Here is a 20,922-nt window from a genome sequence, read left to right as displayed (position 1 = left end):
ATGTCCTGGTAGCTCCAGTTGTCTCGTCCTCGTCCTCCCAAAAGAAGTAGGACAAGGACCATTTTTCCCCTGTGTCTCAGATCAGACAAGCAATGGAGCATCTCAAAGGGTTAACACCATCCTTTTTTTCTGTTCTCCAGTCACTTCCTAATTTTTGGGCATTCAATCAGAAACATAAAATTCCCTACAGTGTGAAACAGGACAATCAACCCATCAAGTCCACCCTGACCCTCTGAAGAGCATCCCACACAGACCCCCCCCCCCCCCCCCCCCCCCTATTCTTCTAACCCTGCATTTATAGAGTCATAGTCCAACTCATCCATGCTGGTCAGATATCAGGAATTAAATCCAGTCCCATTTGCCAGCATTTGGCCCATATCCTCTCAACCCTTCCTATTTATATACCCATCCAGATGCTTTTTAAATGCTGTAATTGTACCAGCCTCCACCACTTCCTCTGGCAGCTCATTCCATACACGTACTACCTTCTGCATGAAAAAGTTGCCCCTCAAGTCCCTTTTTTTTTTAAATCTTTCCTCCTCACTTTAAATCTATGCCCTCTAGTTTTGGACTTCCTGGGAAAGAGACCTTGGTTATTAACCCTATCCATGCCCCTCATGATTTTATAACTTCTATAAAGTTTCTCCTCAGCCTCTGACACTCCAGGGGAAAGCAGCCCCCGCCTATTCAGTCTCTCCCTATAGCTCAAACCCGCAAAACCCTGGCAACATCCATGTAAATCTTCCTCTGAACTCTTTCAAGTTTAACAACATCTTTCCTATTGCAGGGGGACCAGAATTGCAGAGAGTATTCTAAAAGCAGTCTCGCCAATGCCTTGTACAGCCACAATGTGATCTCCCAACTCCTGTACTCAATGAACTGACCAATAAAAGCAAGCATACCAAATGTGTTTTTCACTACCCTGTATACCTGTGACTCCACTTCTACTATGTCTGATCGACCTATCCTGCACATCCCTGGACACAATAGGTAACTTAGCATGGCCAATCCACTTAACCTGCACATCTTTGGATTGTGGGAGGAAGTCCGCGCAGAACAGGGAAGATGTCTTTGTGGAGTTTGCACAGTCTCCCAATGGTGGAATTGAACCCTGGTCCCTTGAAGCAGCAGTGCTAACCACTGTCACCCACCTGTATGCTGGACTTCTAACTTCTAGCTGCTGTTTATGGAATAATAACTGGATGGCGCTGCTGTTAGCATTTTGCCTCCATGTAGAGTTACAAAAACATTCTGATTCATTTATACTTACCACAGAGTAAAGTATCTCCTTTCTTCTCACTATATTTTTATAATAATTGAATATCTAAAACTGAATAATAACTATAATTACACCAGACATTGCACTTGTTATTAGGTTTTTTTTTATTACTCACTGTTTTCAGTTTCTCTCTTGCTTTAGAGAAAAAACATCCTTATGTACATGGTGTGTATTTCCTATGTTGTTCTAGACTGGGATTTGGGGATATTATCTGTGGAGGTCTGTAAGATAAAAGTTAAGCAGTGGTGATATTGGGAAGGGTGAATATTACAATTTTTTTCCAATTGCTTTTCGTACTTATGGATCGTTCTCACTCCAGGGCTGTCAATAAAGCAGTCTAAGGTGGACTAAACTGTGGCTCTGTAATTTACATTATAAAAGGGATGTGACAGCACTGGAGAGGGCGTAGAGCAAATTTACCAAGATGTTGTCTGGGCTGGCGAATTTCAGTTATGAAGAAAGATCGGACAGATTGAGGTTGTTTTCCTTTGAGCAGAGGAGATTTGACAGGGTATACGATTGTGATGTATAAAATGATGAGGTCGACAGGAAGATAGGTTTTTCTCCCTGATGGCCAGTGACTGGGGCAGAAGGTTTAGACAAGTTTTAAGTTTTAAAAAAAAACTGTTTTTTCACCCAGATGGTCGTGGGAGTCTGGAGTTCACGCCTGTGAGGATGGTAGAGGCAGAAATCCTCATCCTCGTTACATTTTAAAGAAGTATTAGATATTGTGATGCCAAGGTATACAAGGCTATAGGTCAACTGCTGGAAAATGGAATACGAACAGTTAGGTTTTTTAAATCGTACAGATATGATGGGCTGAACGGCCTTTCTACTGTGCTGTAGACCACGTTTAGAGTCTGAGATATGAGAATGGATTTGATGGGTCAGTGGCCTTTTATGTTCCAGCAGTCAGCAACTCCACTCAAAAGGGAAATAGTTAGAAAATCTGAAATTTTCCAATATGACACAGGTAATGTAAAATTGTGTGTAGATATAAATAAGCTATAGGGCCTCACACTAAAGCAAATCATTTTCCTAAATAGAACCAGAGTGCTTCAACTACTTGGGAGTTATTATTCATTAATTTGTTCCATGGCCAATCAGCATCTCTTTGCTTGGTCTGAGAAATCAGATTGACAATTAACTGTTCCTCTTGCATCTCCATGCTAATTATGGCCCAACCAGTTTTCTCTCTTTTTATTTTCTGCCCTGCCCCCGACTCTTCAGTGCAAAATAAACCGCTTTGACATCTAGTTTTCATTTAGAAACATTTGAAGGTCTATACTACCAAGTATTTATTTCAGGAATTTAGTATTGCTAACACACATAGGGACAGTAATGATTTAGAGATACAGACAACACTGAAATGAATTAGCTGGTCAAATTCTTCTCCCATCACATACAATAATCATAATAGGTGCTTTTATCAAACATATTTTCTATTAAAATCCAATTTAAATAGAATTAGCATTTTGGATATGATGGCTTGTTTTTATGGGGTATCACCAGTTTGTAGTAATGCAGTTGATTCCTTGTAGATATCTGGATAAACTAAATTTCTCTGGGTATCTTAACTGTCATCAATTATACAAGATTTATACTCTGTTATTCTATGAATTATTACTCAGTGCTCCCTCAAAATATGAAACAATCTGATTTTATGCAAGACTGAATTAGCTCTTAAGTTAGAATGACTACAGAGATCTTCAGGGAGAAATCATGAGGGAAATAGATAATTTATAGCTTCATTCATTCACATTCTAAGGAAGCCACAGTGCTTCATTGCTAATGAACTACATTTAAACTGCAGCCACTTTGTAATGTGTGTAAAACAAACTCTTATTTAGGCAAAGCAAGATCCAACAAAAAGCAATGAAATAAAGTACCAGATTAGTTTTTATGTTGGTCAAGGCATAATTGTTGAGAAGGACAATGGAAGAACACTACTGTACTTGTTCAAATAGCAACTTTATATATAATAATCTGTATATACATATATGTATCTGAGGTCCGTTAGGCTCTCAGTTTAATTTTTTCATTTTTAGCAGCAACACCTTCCTCATTATCATATCTGATAGTTTAAAGTATTAATGATGCTGGAATCATTGAAGTGGGTTTGGACCTTTTTTAAGGTTAACTATACAAATATCTGACTAAGATGTGTCCATGCCATTATAAAGAAGAATCTCCATTTAGTACTACTTTTCTCAATTAAAAGAAAGACCAGTAATTTACATTGGTACTCCTATCAGTTTTTATTATCTTCTGCACTAAGCAATTATCATTTCTGAAGTTTCTCATTGCAATGGATGTGGAAGAATGATGTTGAGTGGGAAAAGAAGCTGGTTGTTGGCATTCTGAAACAACCTGTTCAGACATTTTGTCTGGAACAGGCAGGACTTGAATCAGGAACTTCTGGCCCAGACTTAGGCAGAGCAGTAGCATCCTAAGTGTCTGGTCATTAGCTGACAAATTTATCAATTTGTTTAAATGGGATTTTATTACTTTCAAAATTGTTTGTTTGTTTGTTTTTTTTTTCTTTGTTTCAAGAATTAAATCCTATTTTTCCTACACTGATCCTAAATAGATTTGTGTGCGCTAAGTTTTACCTGTGTTATTTTACACTTTTAATGTCAAAATTAGTATTGGTAATTTAAGCAGCAAGGTATGAAGACCATTCTGAATTTACTTGGTGATGCAGAATACTGATTTTTGTGGTGTTTGTAATTTCAGATGTTTGGATTAACTAGTGCATTTTCATTGTATTGCACTTGGGGAGTTGTGAAGGAAGTAAGGCTGGATTAGAGAATGCTGATGGGTGAGGGAAAATCAGGAAAATAGTGCAGGTAAGAGGGGACAGCATGATTACTCAGTGGTTAGTGCTGCTGCCGCGCAGCACCAAGGACCTGGTTTGGATTCCACCCACAAACCGCTGTCTGTGTAGAGTTTGCACATTCTCTCCCTGTGTTAGTGTGGGTTTGCTCTGCGTGCTCCAGTTTCCTTCCACATTCCAAAGATGTGCAAATTGGGTGGATTGACCATCAACATGCAGACTGGATAGGTTAGCCTTGGGAAATGCGGGGTTACAGGAATGGGGCAGGGAGTGGGTTTGGGTGAGATGCTCTTCGACTCGATTGGCCGAATAGCCTGCTTCGATACTGTACGGTCAGAGGATGAAAACTGGAAAGAGGATTGGAACACAGAAGGAATGGAAGAGGATAGATGTTGGGAGTGCGAGAGTTCTGTTAGGTGAGAGAGGGGAGAAGAACACAAGTGAATAGGGTGGAAGACTAGGATGCAAGAGAAAGGAGAAAGTGAGGAACATGGAGGATGACATTACGGGAAGTGGAATTAGACAGGAGTCTGAACGAAAGAAGGGATGCATTGGAGGAGGATGCGTGTAACGTAAAGGACTCAGAAGTTTGAATGATTAGTCATAGATTGACAGGAGGGTGATGACTAGAAAACCGCTTCTCTGGAAAGGAGGAGAGGCCATGCCTAGATGCTGCCCTCATTGTGGAGGGAAGCATTGTAGTGGACCCCGTTTCTTTTTCAGCGGGGTGTTGTGATTTATGTAGGGTGCAAGGGTGGTGGATTTGCTGCTGGTTGAGGAACTGTGGTGTGGTTGTAGCAGTGATATTTGGCCAGCAGTCATTTCCTATGTCAGAGGAATGAATATCATGTGGTGCGGTACGGTGGCTCAGTGGTTAACACTACTGCCTCGCAGCACCAGGGATCCGGGTTCAATTCCAGCTTCTGGTGACTGTGTATATGTGGAGTTTGCACATTCTCCTTATATCTGCGTGGGTTTCCTCTGGGTGCTCTAGTTTCCTCCCACAGTCCAAAGATGTGCAGGTCAGGTGAATTTGTGGCCATGCTAAATCGCCTGTAGTGTTAGGTGCATGAGTAGGGGAATGGGTCTGGGTGGGTTACTCTTTGGAGGGTCGGTTTGGACTTGTTGGGCCGAAGGTCCTGTTTCCGCACTGTAGGGAATCTAATCTAATCTTTTGAATGAGTGAGTAACAAAGGAAGAAGTCTTGGTGAGTGAGTTCGTGGTGGTAGCTGACCTGAAAGCTACGACACCTGTCTGTGGTGGAGCATAGTAACAAGAATGTCACAGTAAGCAAGTGGGCAATGACTACCTTGTTTTTTTTTATATAGTGCCTCTTACAATAATTCATTTTTAATGTTCCAAGATGATTGAGAGGACAGTCATAGTCAATCAGCCTTAGGCCCAACTTGTCCATGCCAACCAGGGTCCTGAAACTGAACTAGTCCCGTTTACCTGTGTTTGGCCTTATTCCTCTAAACCTTTCCTATTCATGTACTTGTCCTTATGCCTTTTTAAATGTTGTAATTGTACCTGACTCTCCCTCTGGCAGCTTGTTCCTTATATGTGCCACCTTTTTGAAAAGAAGTTGCCCCTCTGTACCCCTTTTAAATCTTTACACTCTCACCTTAAACCTATGCCCTCTAGTTTTGGACTCTCCTACCCTGCAGAAAAGACCTTTTTTCTCTATTTACCCTATCCATGCCTCTCATGATTTTACAGACTTTGATAAGGTCACCCCTCAGCCTTTGACATTCCAGGGAAAAGACAAAACTTGATTGGTACATATAACACAATTAGGCTTACAATGAGTTAGGTTTTAAAGAGATAGCTAATGAAGCGGTTTAGGAAAGGTAACACTTTTTTTAGAGTCTGCATAGTTCAAAGCGTGGCAGGATAGTGAAGGAGGTGTTTGGTACACTTACATTTTATTGGTCAGAGCATTGAGTATAGAAGTTAGGAGGTCATGTTGCAGTTGTGCAGGAGGACATTGGTGAGACTGTTTTTGGAATCCTCCATGCAATTCTGGTCTCCCTGCAATTGGAAAGATGGTCTGAAACATGAAAGGGTTCCGAAAAGATTTAAAAGAATATTGCCAAGGTTGGAGGATTTGAGCTACAGGGAGCGGTTGATTAGGCTGGGGATATTTTCCCTGGAGAATTGGAGGCTGAGGGGTGACCTTTAGGGGTTTATAAAATAAGGGGCACGGATAGAGTAAATAAGGGGCATAGATAGCCAAGGACTTTTCCCTGGGGTGGGGGAGAGATTTAAAAGGACCATAAGGGGAAATGTATCACCCTTTATATGAAAACATGTGAGGAATGAGCTGCCAGAGGAAGGTGGCAGCTTGGATAGTTACAACGTTTTAAGGCATCCGGATGGGTATATGATATGAAGGGTTTAGAGCAAAATGGGCCAAATGCTGGCAAATGGATCTGCGTTAACTTCAGATATCTGGTTGGCATGGACGAGTTGGACTGAAGGGTCTGTTTCTGTGCTGTACATCTGACTCAATGGCCACCCATGGTGAAGGGTACAGAAGTGAGGATGAGTAAAAGGCCAGCATGTGAGGAATCTAGTGATCTTGGATGATCCTAGAGCTGGGGAAGGGTATGAGAATAGGGAGTGAGGAGATAATGGAGAGTTTTGAATCAAAACATTGCCAAACAAGGCACCAGTATTCGTAACCACAAGGCTAATATGGGAGACAGGCTGTTCGTTTATTGTGTTGGTGAGAAAGGCCTAACGTAAGGGATGGGTGAATGAGTTGTTGGTGCTGTATCGTGGTCATTGGGATGAAGGTCCAGTTTGGGAAATATTGAAGTGAGATGTAACTGAGCACATGAAGTGAGAGAAGTGGAGCCAAAAAATCAGTACTAATATTAAAACTTCACCATCCTTTTTGGTATGCATGACGGGTACATTGCTTACATTATTTTAGCAGCTAATGTTGTGACGTTGAACATTGAACATCTGTAACATTGCATTTACAGATGGCATATGTATTACAGTTATAGATTCGATTCCCTACAGTGTGGAAACAGGCCCTTCGGCCCAACCAGTCCACACCGACCCACCGAAGGGCAACCCAACCAGACCCATTTCCCCTTGACTAATGCACTATGGGCAATTGAGCATGGCTAAATCACCTGACCTGCACATCTTTGGACTGTGGGAGGAAACCGGAGCTCCCAGAGGAAACCCACGCAGACACAGGAAGAATGTACAAACTCCACACACAGTCACCCTGGGAACGAACCTGGGACCCTGGTGCTGTGAGGCTGCAGTGCTAACCACTGAGCCACTGACACGTTAATGATTTCTGTTTTCACTGGTAGTTTACAAAAATTTAAGGATTTCTCTTGAGTGGTACCTCTGGCAGAAACTTTATTCATCCCATGGAAATACGATTTTCCCAATGATGTTCATCTGGAGGCCCAATAACTGATCGGAAGAGCTCAAAAAATTACCCGGAGAGGATGGCAAACAAATGCAAGTTGTTTTTGCCTGCCAGTATTTTGTTCCGTAGTCTCACGTGAGGGTGAGAGAAAGGCCCGACCATGACAGTGATCCATAGATTTGCAATAAATGTTTTTCTGTAAAACATTCCATAAAATTCCTTAGCGACATTAATTGGAATCCTGTTTGGATGCTGCTTGGTTGCATTTTCATCACTATTAGCAACACTAATGCAATTTAACAAAGACAGAATAATGATAAACATTTGGCCCTGAGCTGCTAATAGTTAACTAAAAATAGAGCAAGGAATGAATGTTTTTTGATCATTCATCCAATTGAATATACTTCATCCAACAGATATTGTACTGTTATCATAAATGCTCCCCAATTTACATGAACTGAAGGATGTTTTTGTATGGCAAGACTAGCCACTTAATATTCTTGACCTAAAACATTTAACCCCAGAGACTTCTCGAATCATGACTTTGTTTTTAGAACCGTGAGGTGAAATAGGCATCTGTGGGGCCAGGTGAGTTGCTTTATCAGGACTGAATGTCATCCTTCTGGATGTGATGAATAAGTTTCCTTTCAGGTGCTTAAAATATATTTGCAGTTAAATTTATACATTTGATTTAAAACTTCACTGCAGGATAATGCAACACTTCTTAGGAGAGAAGATAACTTTGTCAGATTCATACAAGGAAGTATGATCAGTAGCTTTAGAGTATGTTACAGTTGCAGTTTTTAAGCTGAAAACACTGGTTTGCATCAATAGCAAAAAAAGATGAAAATGAACATCTTCAACTTGTGTTGCCCTACTCGTTTTGGCTTTTTCCTTTATAGTTAAAAATGTAGTGGGGCTATTTCCAAAGTAATTAAAAAAAAACTAAATGTGAAAGTATGTGGACAGTCATGAATTCTCCATGGATAGACAAATTGTAAAGAACCATGCTCTCTGTGATATATCTCCCATAACAGGTAACGGTATTATACCTGAAAGAGACCTCCATCAAAATCAATTTAAAACAAATGCAATTACAGATGTTTTGATGTAACATAGAGGCTTCCCTTTTATTTATTTTACTCTTTGATCCAGCTTTGTTTCCTGACCATTTACATCTCAGGCTGCAAACTTTGACTCCATAGCAACCTGGTTGTTTGACCCTATGAGTACTGTTTGCCTCAAATGGAACTCTGATGCCAACTAAACCAGGCATCATTTGTGTGAGGATATATGCATGCAATGAGCATCTGCAGAAGTAAGGAGAACAGGCAGTTTAATTTGTTAATTTTATGCTCAACACTCTAACAAGTTTCCTTTCATAACAAATACAGTATTCTTTCAGAAGTATCAACCACTTCTTATCAGATTAATTTTTTTTTATTTCTGCTCTCTTCATATGTAAAAGTATTTCTGGAATTGTTCAAAATTCATGAAGTCTATACTGAGTGGTTTGTAGGTTAGGACTTTGTCCTGACTTCTAGTATCGATCTGCAAAACAACACTTGCTGTCAGATGTGGTAGAGCAGTTTGCATTCCTCTTGATCAGGGAGAATGAGCAGAACAAGCTACTAGAGAAGAGAGGAAGAGGAGAAGGACTCTCGATGGGAAGTCCTATCCACTAGTTCTCATCCACTGGAATGAGCAATTTTTTTTCTATTTGATCCTCATTGAGCACAATATATCAGATGTCTCTTCTTGACAAAAGATGTCGTCATTGAATCTGCCAGTTACAGCCACATCTGCCACAATGCAAGCTAAGGGTGCCATATGCACAAGTGAAGGTGATGTTTTATATTTGCAGTTTGGCATCCACTGGTTTAATGCAGATTTCCTTAAGACACTCTCTTTGAGCAGAACTCCATACATCTAATGCTGTTTTCTTTTAGGCAGAGTGAACATTATAGCCTCACCAATATTGCAGAAATACCCATGGTGTGGGATCTCTCAACTGCATACATGTGACTCTGTGGGTGCCACGGATGAATTCTGAATAGAATTAAAAATAAATTTAAAGTTTCTCTATCCCCAGTGCCAAATTACATTACTTATCCTCCCTCCTACCTACACCAAGACCTCCAGAGCAGCCAAAGTAATAAAATCCTCTCTCTCGGCAGTATGGTCCCAATCTTGTGCATTTTTTTTAAGCTGCAATCAGTTATCATACAGTGCAGAAGCTGCCATTTGGCTCATCCAGTACGCACTGTCAAAACTGCTAAATCTACACTAGTACCACATTCTTGAACTATGCAAACAGCCTTTAATATTATGACATTTCAAGTGCTCATTTAAAGTAATATTTTAAAAATTGCAGGAATTTTCCTGCCTCCTACCTTTTTAGGCATCACATTCCAGATTCCCATCACCCTCTGGGTGGAAAAAAAAATTCTTCCAATCCTCTCTCAGCTACCTGCCTTCTACCCTTTAAAAGTTTATCCCCTTTTTACTGCCCTTTCGACTGAAACAAAATTCAATAAAATTTAGATGAGACCACTAAAGCTGGAAACCAGACAATTTATTCTACGATCTTGCAAGAAAGGACCCCAATTGCAGAGAGCAATTGAAGTGATGATTATTCAAACTACTACACAGTTATACTTTTGAGCTGCGTGAGGTCACCTCTCCCGACTCCTGCATTACCCAATCTCTTAGATGGGCAGAGGCAAAATACTATGCTCCACGCCCATTGCCCCCTTCCCCAGGTTGGCAACCTTCCTCTCTGTAAGTGTTAACACTCACATTATTTTGTCAACAGTACATCAAGATCTAGTTAACATTCTGTATCAATTCTGTTGATAGATTCCATCCTCGGACATTTCATTAACTTGTGTCATTTTGTATAGCCCAAGCATTTCGGTTATCTCAGCTTTTTGCTGAAAACATAATTTTTAAAAGAACTTATTTGCTATAATTACACAAAGTAAATATTCAATTAACCACAATTATACACAAAGTAGAGATACTCTTCCCTAAATACCTGCAGAGTTAATAGTTCTCTTGCTGTACCCCTTTTCTGTATGTTTTTTCTATATCTGCAAAAACAACACTTCCCCACTTCTAACAACTCCCCCATTTCTTTTCTTTTACCATTTGCTGTTTTTGCAATTTTATTTTCTGCCTTCTTTTCACTCTACGGTGCAGAGGTTCACAATCTTGCCATTTCTGTCCTTCTAAGTCTGTCTTTTTCAAACTCCAGGAGTAATCTGCTACTCTCTCTTTCTTGCGCTTGTATTGTTGTCATCCCAAAGACATTACCAGCTTAGTCATTAGCCATTTTAACACATTGAATCCTATGTGTAAACCTACAATTCTTAGTAATACATATATGCCTAAATTAGCTAACCATTTTCCTCAACCAGTCAGTCTCCAGTCTCCCCATCCCCATCTTTCTTCTTTTCAGAGTTCATCCGCAATTTCTCTTGTCTTTTTCTTTACTATTTCTGCCTTATCTTCCACTATGGGAGCGGTGTCTGGGATGAAGGTACAGCGTTCTTTACCAATCGGCGCATAAGTTCGCCCTTTTTTTTTTTCAGCCAAGAGATAGTCTATTCTGTAAAGTTGTTAGTCTTGTTGCAATCACTTCTGTGGTTATGGCTGATATCTGGGATTGAGTTTCTCCCATTGTGCCAGTGGTATCATTAGTTACATTTTCAAGAGCAGCCGCCAGTTTCTGTATTTCCACCCCTGCCCTTGTAGTGCTGTAGTTTTGGGAGTAGTGTCCACAGCAGACTGTCTCCTTCAGGGACCTCTCGGGTTTTGCGTCTTATTTCCCTCCCCCCCCCCCCCCTTTCTTAAGTTGGGCTCATGTTTTTCTATTTGGAGGTGAGGGACTATATAAGCAAGGTAACAGCAACCACTCTAGCCTGCCTTGTTTTAAGGCAATGCTTCATCAGTTTCATTACATGCATTTATTTCCACACATTCAGTCACACAAATGTATTTTTCCTTGGGAATAAATGGATAGGCCTTCAGACCACATACCCAATATGTCCCGTCCAATACTTGGGGAATGTTCATGGCAGTGGCTTGGTTGGTACGGACGCAAGATTATTTTCCTAATTGGAAGGGTGCGGCGTCATTCTGCTTACAGAAACGGGTGGTATTCACTGCTCTTTTTGGTGGGTAAATTCTAAGGCTATCCATAACACCCTGGGTTTTCAGGGCTGGCCTTGGGAACCATCCTGTAAAGTTATATTTGCTCCTTTCAGATTCCACTTTGTATTATTTAAGCCCGAGTCAAATTGTTGTACGTTGTACATTTTCTCTTTTGGTGAGCGGTATTACCGAGGTGGGGGATCCCAGATTCGCCATGGTGTGGGACCTCTGCACAGACCCAACAGTTGGCAAGTCCCTCTTGTTTGGCATAGTGTAGTGAAGTGATTTTTCCCGCTTCCTTGAACAGTTAATACTACGAATGTCCTAATTCTATACGAGTACCCACCCATCTCTGAACCCTGCCTTAATCTTTTAGGCACCAGGGAGGGGTGAGTCCACGCAACCCTTACAATCAATACAATATATATCATCAAACATTAAAAGAGAGTCTTTTTATCTTTAGTTCATTCCCTCTTTCTCAGCTTAACTTTCAGAGGGTTGTCTGTAGGATGAACATGCCACTCCACCAACGGGGCATTCACAGGACCTTTGACATGAGTGTGATGACTCCACCCTTTCTCAGCAGTCTGGATAGCTGTCTCAGTAGTCAGGAGGGTTAGGAGTGGTCCCTCCCAGTTCGGGTGGAGTTTGGTATCTTTCCAGGTCTTGATCAGGACCCAATCACCCGGTTGTCGAACTCAAGTGGAGGTATCTGGGTCAACAGACCCTTCTTCCTAAGGGCAGACAAGGAAGAGCTGAGCTCCACAATATAGTTCTTTAAAAACTTATCATTGAACTCTACAGTTGGTAATTCCCCTCTTCCACCCAAGAAAGGTAATCCAAATATTATCTTATAAGGAGAGAGGCCTATATCATGTCTAGGAACAGTCCTAATGTGTAGCAAAGCGATAGGTAAACATTTTGTCCATGGTAATTGAGTCTCTAGGACTAGCTTAGATAATTGCTTTTTTAAGATTTGATTCATTCGTTCCACCTGCCCAGAGGGTGGGTGCCAAAGGGGTGTGGAATTCTTGCCATTATTTCTTGTAGAGTCTTGGAAGTAAAATGGCTACCTTGGTCTGAATCTATACTTTCCACTATTCCATATTGTGGAATGATATGTTCAAGGTGGGTTTTCACCACTCCTTTTGAGGTGGCTAATGACATTGGTAAAGCTTCCACCCACCTGGTTAAGTGGTCTACTAAGACCAGCAGGTACTGTTTTCCCACTGGGGATAGTTCGGTGTAATGCACCTGTATACTTTGGAAGGGTCTCACTCCTGGGTTCCTTCCTCCTTTTGAGCCCTTCCCTTTATTATTTTATACATACTTAGAATCAGTGTAAATTGTCTCATCCTGATTCTCTAAGTGTTTTAAAGCTTTATTTAATGCGTACAATTCATAGGTCTGGGCTGACCATGTGTTTGGCAGCCGGTCTACCTCCACTGTTTGGTTTTTGTTACCGTCCACTACTGCATATCCATTGTGTCTTTTTTCCTTCCACTACTCTGGATGATCCATCTATAAACAATCTATCCCTGTCATGTAAAGGTAGATCTCTCAGGTCCTGTCTAACTTTGGTTTGATACTCTATGATATCTAAACAGTCATGTTCTAATTCTCGTTTGTCTAGAGGTTCTCCCTTCCAGCTACCACCTTATGGGTTTAGACAAGTGTCTGTTGCTAACACCAGGTCACCTTCTTCCATCAGGATGGCCTCGTCAACCATCTCCCTGCCTTTTGGTTTAACACAGTTCTGACTTGATGGGGGGTACTAACTACTATAAGGCTGCTCCATCTGCTGTCTTTGCAACTCCTAAATCTTTTAGTCCCTTTCTCCCCCTTTTTGCAGTAAACAATGGGGCACCCTGAAGATCTGAAATTGTAGGTATTAGGGAATATATCACTGCTCCTTGCGGATTCAGGGTCACTTCTTTAGCTACCTCATCGACCAGTCTATTTCCTCTTACTTCCGGTTCATTCCCCTGCTGATGTCCGTTTATATGAACTATCGCTATTTCTCTGGGGAGTAACAGGGATTCCAGCACTTGTTTTATCAATTCCTCATGAGTTGGTTCTTTTCCTCTCTCTTGCCAATTTTTTTTTCAAAGATATGTGCACTCCAAACGCATATTTGGAGTCTGTACATATTGTTCCTTTTTTTTTTGTGTTCTAAGGTTCTGAGAGCTCTTTCTAGGGCATAGAGTTCACAAGTTTGGGCTGACCAGCTGTTGGGCAGTCTTTCAGCCACGATAATGCTTCCCTCTATCTCGTCTACTACAGCATATCCATTGTGCCTTTTACCCTCAATCATCCGGGAGGACCTGTCGATAAACAACCGAGCTCCCGCATGCAACGGTACGTCTCTAGTTCATTTACACTTTAGTCTGATATTCAGTGATATCAAGGCAGTCATGTTCTGGATTGCCAAGGGCCACCCCCCTCTCTCTCCACCACAGAAATGCAGCTGGATTCAAGCAACTGTCTGTGACTAACACAAGGTCATCCAGTTCTATTAAGATTCTCATTTCAAGATCCGAGAGTCTGTGAGCCATCGTCCTGCTTTCTGATTTAGTATGGTTCGTACCTGATGTGGGGTTCTGACTATTAAGGCTCCCCCAAAAGTAAGTTTCCGATTCTCCTCTACCAATAAGGCTGTTGCTGCCATTGCCTGCACACACTCTGTATCTTTCCATTCTTTAATTAACAATGAATTAATGCAGTTAATGTTTTAAGTTAACCATGAATCAATATGACAGGTGACTGAAGATGTGTGAAGGAATCCTGCCAATTAATATTGATCCAGGCTAACACAATTGATTTATTATAAGTATTAATTCTATATATTATATAATTCAGGTGAAAACGCAAAAAGTGACTAAAACATTTTAAAAACTGTAATCGCACAGTTCTGTTTGTTTACCAGTCACTTGCAACTTCTCACCCTGTTTCTGTAATTGTTTTTGCTCGAGCACATTCATTTTTAAGAACCTCAACAGATTCCATACCACCATTTGCAGAAACTGTCGTCATAATCCAATTAACTTTTTTGTTCCCACTCCCTTTGGTTTAAACTTTAAGGATGACCTTGCTGCCCCCGATAGACTAGGAAAACTATGTCCTCTTTGTAAGGTCCCACCTTTAGACTTATCAAGGGTTCCTGGTTGGTCCCCGGGGGCAGGAGCTCCTGACACACCTATTTTTCATCAAGGTTCATAAACGGCACTGCCTTTACTACCTTTTTCGGATCAGGACACTCTCTTATAGTGACCTGTCTTTCCACAGTAATAACATCCAGCTTGTGGGGGTTTCCACTTTGATCCTTGTTCCTGTCTACCAGACCCCTTAACATCTCTTCCCTTTATTTTTAACATGCTGCCCGCCACCGTTCCGGTTTCCTTCTTTTTTTTTTTTCCGTTTCGTCCTTTTTCTTTATTACCCAATGTTTTGTTTAGACCTTGATTTTTAAAGAAATATTGCAATATTTCTTGCTCCCTGTAATCTCAAATATAATTTATCAATTTATGCTTGTCTAACTTTAAAGCCTGTTCCTAAATATACATTTAGGAATCTTGTGTGTATTAAAAATACATTTATTCAGTATTTAATCATTAAAATGTAAAATGCAACCGTTCCCAACTTTGAAATCCACTATAATTACCCATTTCTAATCCCTTGATCCAAAATTAGTTTTCTTAAGTAGTCCTGACCAGTCATTGCTCAATTACAATGCTATAGGTCATTAAAAAAATTTCTAATGCACGAATAATGGCCGAATCCAAGGTCACCAATTTTAACCATAGGATTTTCTTTTTTTTTTGATTTTATTACAATCTAATGTTGAACTGAGACTTCAACTGTCCTCCACCAATCGCTTTTATGTAAGGATAAAAGAAGAGATTAGTTAGAAACTAATAGTAAGGTAGTCATGATCTGTTAAAAAGAGCAGGAGTTAACATTTTATTTCATAATCTTGCAAAATCCTTAACCTTAAAAGAAATCATGTTAAAATTTCCATAATAGAAATCAGATTCAAAACAGTCCGATCTCAAGTTCAAGGGAACATTCAATCACCAACAAACAAATGTGCATTCAGACTGAATCACAAAGGGTTAAACTTTCTACTAGCTGTACAGCTCTTTTCTCTCTCACACATACAGACACTTTGAGCTTCCCGCAACAACTCCTCTAGGTTTTGAATATTTTTCTGGATGTCTGGCTATAATTTAGTTACGAAGTGTACCCTCCGTAGCCCTTCAGCTGCTAGTCCTTCTGACACTAAGCATAATCTGATTCCTCCTGACTGTAAGGCTGTTTTCAATTGACATCTTATCATTTTTTTATATACATTTCCTCGCGTCCAAGGATTGTACTTCCAATCTCTTAACATTTTTCCTAAAGGACTGTCTGTTGGGATGTGGTCCTCTGACATCCCTCTCTTGTCTCCTTCGACACTTAAACTACGAATACTCGGCCGTTTCTTTATGTAATTTAATTAACCTTACTGAGATCCGTTGTCACTTCCACACCCACTTCAGGGTCCTGACCTTCGCGTGGGGGACTTCCCCCTCTTCACAACCGGTCAAAGGCTGGGTGGTCGAAATCAGGTAGACACCTCACTCATCAGATTAATTTAGCCAATTAAATACCTTAATTTATGTGTTGCCAATTCCCTGTACTTCTCGTACGTGCCCGACCACCAAGGCAATACTTAAAGGTCCATTTTCATACCTTGGTCTGTGCACAAGAGTTACCTGGTCGAATGCACCCCGTTCTGCGGCAATACCTGGCAGCAACCACCCTGTTGCCTACCCAGACAACTATCTCTACCTATCCCGGCTGCCCAGATACCCAGGTCTTGTATACATAAGAGTTGACCTGACCAAGCCACCGCGTGTCAGCATGCCCTGTCCCACGGCAATGGCAACAACAACCGTTGCTTGCCTCGGTCGCCCGGAGATATACAGATATATATCTTACCCAGGTTTTGTTTGTAAAAGAGTTAGCCGACCAAACCCGCCACATGTCAACGCGCTCTGCCCCGCGGTGATGGCAGCAAATACCGTTGCCTACTCCAGTCGCCCAGATAATACTTATTTAAGACCTTTTTTCTTACCCGGGTCCTGTGCACAAGAGTTACCCGACCGAACATGCCGCGTCTCAACCCGTCTTGTTTCCAGGGTCTCTCCGTCCGGATCTCGCTCGCCCAAGTCGCCACAGCAAAGAGGGAAACTAAAGACTGCCAAAATCAGCAAGGTGCACCTTCTCCGTTTTCCCAACAATTGCCGAGCAACTGGAGCTTGGGATTCCAGGATGAGCACCCAAATCTGTTAGAAACAAAAATCAATAAAATTTAGACAAGAAAAGAGACTTCGGGCAACTTTTTCACGCAGAGTGGTAAGTGTATGGAATGAGCTGCCAGAGGATTTGGTGGAGGCTGGTACAATTGCAACACTTAAGAGGCATTTGGATGGGCATATGAATGGAAGGGTTTGGAGGGATATGGGGTGGGTGCTGGCAGGTGGGACTAGATTGGGTTGGGATATCTGGTCGGCATGGACGGGTTGGACCAAAGGGTCTGTTTCCATGCTGTACATCTCTGACTCTAAAGCTGGAAACCAGACAATTTATTCTACGATCTTGCAAGAAAGGACCCCAATTGCAGAGAGCAATTGAAGTGATGATTATTCAAACTACTACACAGTTATACTTTTGAGCTGTGTGAGGTCACCTCTCCTGATTTCCTCCATTACCCAATCTCTTAGTATTTTGCCTCTGCCCATCTAGGCTCCATGCCCATTGCCCCCTTCCCCAGGTTGGCAACCTTCCTCTCTGTAAGTGCTGACACACACGCTATTTTGTCAACAGTACATCAAGATCTGGTTTAACATTTTTGATCAATTCTGGTACATTCCATCCTCTGACATTTCATTAACTTGTGTCATTTTGTATAGCCCAAGCATTTCGGTTATCTCAGCTTTTTGCTGAAAACAATTTTTAAAAAGAACTTATTTGCTATAATTACACACCAAAGTAAGTATTTAATTAACCACAATTATTACACTGAAAAGTAGGGATACTCTTCTCTAAATACCTCTCTGCAATTGGGGTCCTTTCTTGCAAGATCGTAGAATAAATTGTCTGGTTTCCAGCTTTAGAGTCAGATGTACAGCATGGAAACAGACCCTTTGGTCCAACCCGTCCATGCCGACCAGAGTTAATAGTTCTCTTGCTGTACCCCTTTTCTGTATCCTTTTTCTATATCTGCAAAAATGACACTTTTTTTTTCCCCCCCATTTCTAACACTGTCAATGCCCCTTTGTAATCTTCTATGCCTCTGTCAAATCCCTACCCCCACCAACCTTCTCTGCTCGAAAAGAAAACGACCTGAGCTTATTTAGCTTCTCTTCCTAGCTAAAGCACTCTATCCCAGGCAACATCCTGCTGAATTTCCTCTGTATCTGCTCTGATACATCAAATTCCATCATGTAGTGACCAGAACTGTAGGCAGTACTCCAGCTGTGGTCTAACAAAGTTCTAGAATCCCTTTTGGTACCTGTTCCAGCCTTGTTGCATTTCCTTTTTAACAGAAACATTTGACTTTAAATAGTGCTAGTCTGCTGTGCAAGGCATGCAGCCAGTCAACAGTGTACTTAGCACTGGCTACAAATCACAATCATTTAAATTAACAAGCAGGGTAGTGTTTCCATTACTGCCTGTTATTGGTTGTCCTGGTCTCTGTACCTGCTGTTGAGTTATCAAATGTCAGACGTTTCATCTTTTTAAAGTGGCCTATGGAAAATGTGAGGGTTGCCAAGGAACTGTTGTTTTTTCTAGATAACACTGCACACCATTGAGAGACATTTACCTGATAGTTGTATGCATTATTGATTTTAATATGCCAGCAGTTATGTGCAGGACTTGTGGAATGGGTGGTGTCTCTGGTGTCAGAAAGGCAGTTTTTGGGTCTAAATATGGATGAGTCAAAATTGTTTTTTTTTGAATGGTTGTTTACTACTTTTTATTTCCATTTTGGAATACAATGAACAATGCACATTGAGAATTGATCTGCTACATGCCAACAAAAGGAAAACAGACTGTTCCACTGAAAAGACTGATTTTTATTGCTAGTAATAATATCTGTGCAGAATAAGCTGAAAAATAATAACATGCACTTAAAAATGCTGCTGTATGTTTAGCTTCCTTTATATTATTGACTGACTGTAGACAGTAAAATGGTCTTGTGTGGGGATTTTTATTGGGTCTGGCACAGTAAGGCAGAGTTATTGGATTCTGGGTGAAAAGCCTGGTTCTGAAAAATGTAATAAGGTAGACTTTGCTTGGCAGGTTTCCACTCTGCTTTTCGAAGAAGAGAATATTTAATGTGTTGCAATCATAACTTGCAGGAAATGCTTCATGCATCGGGGAATATGCTTAAATATCTACACTTCTATCAGAGAATGTATTTTTGGAGATGTTGGTAACCATGGTAGAATGTATCACGATTTCCTCATAGCTCCAGTAAATTTAAGATGATGCCATTCTTCAGTTGTATCTGTAAAGGTAAAGTTACCGTACACCCAAAGCACTGTTCTCTCATTAGAGAGAGAGAGATGACTGGTGGTTTAACCTGAGGGTCACCACACCTCGGGCAAGGGGAGAGGTTGTGAAGGAAAGTCCTACATAGTGACCCCAGCTGGTGCAGGAATTGAACCAATGCTGCTGGTATCACTACAGAAACCAGCTAACTGATCTCCAGTTATATCTGTACTTAACAAGCATTTGATGCAGTATTTTTATCATGATTTTGCATTGCTGTGAAAAGTACATGATAAACAATTTAATAAGAATTTGTTTCTTTCCCTGATTATACACAATGTCAAGATTTCAAAGCAATTCGATCCAAAAACACTGGCTTTATTGGCCTGTTTTGTTTTTTCTTAAATACAATACTACTGCTTCTAACTTCCAAGGAATTGGAGAGAATAAAAGATAGTTAAAGGCCAGTCTGATGAGCCTCTTCTGATCCTTGACTCAGATCTCAATAGGCTTTAGCAAGCAGGGACTGTATCACTGCTTCAGTTAACTTCATCGCTTGAACTCTGATGGCATTATTTGATGTATTTAAGGAACATCCCAGGAGGTTGACATGGGGCATCCTTGTTACCTCCGTTTATAAATTGAGCTCTGCTTGATCAGGTTGCGATTGGAGTCAGTCACTGCCAGTATTTTAACCTCCCCTTGAGCATCTCTTGTTCTGGTTTCCATTGGGAAAGATGAGGCTCCGATTTCAGCAGGGCTAAAGATGCACATTAAAACTTGCATTCCTGGAGTATGTCATAAGACCCCTTTTGTCTCTGGGTGATAACATTCTTCAAAGGGATGATTGGATAGAAAGGCGCTCTTCCCTCCAATGAACTTCTCTAATGAACGCCTGGGGAGAGCTAGGGTTCAATTTTCAAATTGGAACTTGCCAAACCCAAAAAGCATGGTGCCCATTATTGCATTGTTTTTGAACGTAGAGGGATGAATAGCCTGTACTGTTCTATGTTGTGTTGGCCTTTTAACCTACTAAGATCCCCTTCTTCATACTAACTTCCATGTGCCTATCCAAGACTCGCTTCGATGTTCCTAATGTATCTGACTCTACTACCACTGCTGGCAGTGCATTCCACGCACCCGCCACTCTGAGTAAAGAACCCACCTCTGACAACTCCCCTAAACCTTCCTCCAATTACCTTTAAAATTATGCCCCCTCATGATAGACATTTCCGCCATGGGAAAAGGTCTGTGGCTATCCACTGAATCTATGCGTCTCAACATCTTGTACACCTCTGTCAAGTCACCTCTCATCCTCCTTCACTCCAATGAGAAAACTAGTTCCCTCAACCTTTCTTATTGAATTCAATGTGAGAAGCAGCAAAGCTATTGTTTAAACTAGGGGCAAAAGAATAATTCTGGGGTTTTGCTACAGTGTCACGTACATTCTTCCTGGCCATTTGGCTAGTTCTGAGTACTGAAGCTCCACATTGTCCTAATTTCTTATGCAGTTCCCATCATTGCCATCTGCTGTTAGCACTTCTACTTCAATTGGAATGTCCCATCTCTTCTCACCTCTATTCAAGTTAGTGTTGACTTTTGAAGATGCAGGGCAGGATTGGAATTTAGAAGTGATCTGGGCCTCTGTTTCCCTGTCGTGAATTGAAAACCAACCATGAAAATAAAATTGCGAGGAAAAATAGTGACAAAGTTAAA

At 41.0% G+C, this 20,922-nt stretch overlaps 1 protein-coding gene across 8 annotated transcripts in view; it reads left to right on the top strand.

Moving 5' to 3' along the window:
* Positions 1 to 20,922, top strand: part of LOC140491464 (sialate:O-sulfotransferase 1-like) — a 163,733-nt gene that overhangs the window by 16,429 nt on the left and 126,382 nt on the right. For 2 of the 8 annotated variants that reach the window (XM_072589651.1, XM_072589647.1), the window contains exons 2-3: positions 13,951 to 14,025; positions 16,848 to 17,064. The exons of the other annotated variants lie outside the window; for them this stretch is intronic. The gene's annotated coding sequence lies outside the window, so the exon portion shown is untranslated. The remainder of the gene's footprint in view (positions 1 to 13,950; positions 14,026 to 16,847; positions 17,065 to 20,922) is intronic. 8 annotated transcript variants of the gene reach the window in all.

The sequence above is a fragment of the Chiloscyllium punctatum genome, chromosome 19, assembly GCF_047496795.1.
Source record: "Chiloscyllium punctatum isolate Juve2018m chromosome 19, sChiPun1.3, whole genome shotgun sequence".
NCBI lineage: Eukaryota > Metazoa > Chordata > Chondrichthyes > Orectolobiformes > Hemiscylliidae > Chiloscyllium > Chiloscyllium punctatum.
The sequence above is the reverse complement of the archived record's forward strand: the minus strand, read 5'-3'. Positions and strand labels throughout refer to the sequence as shown.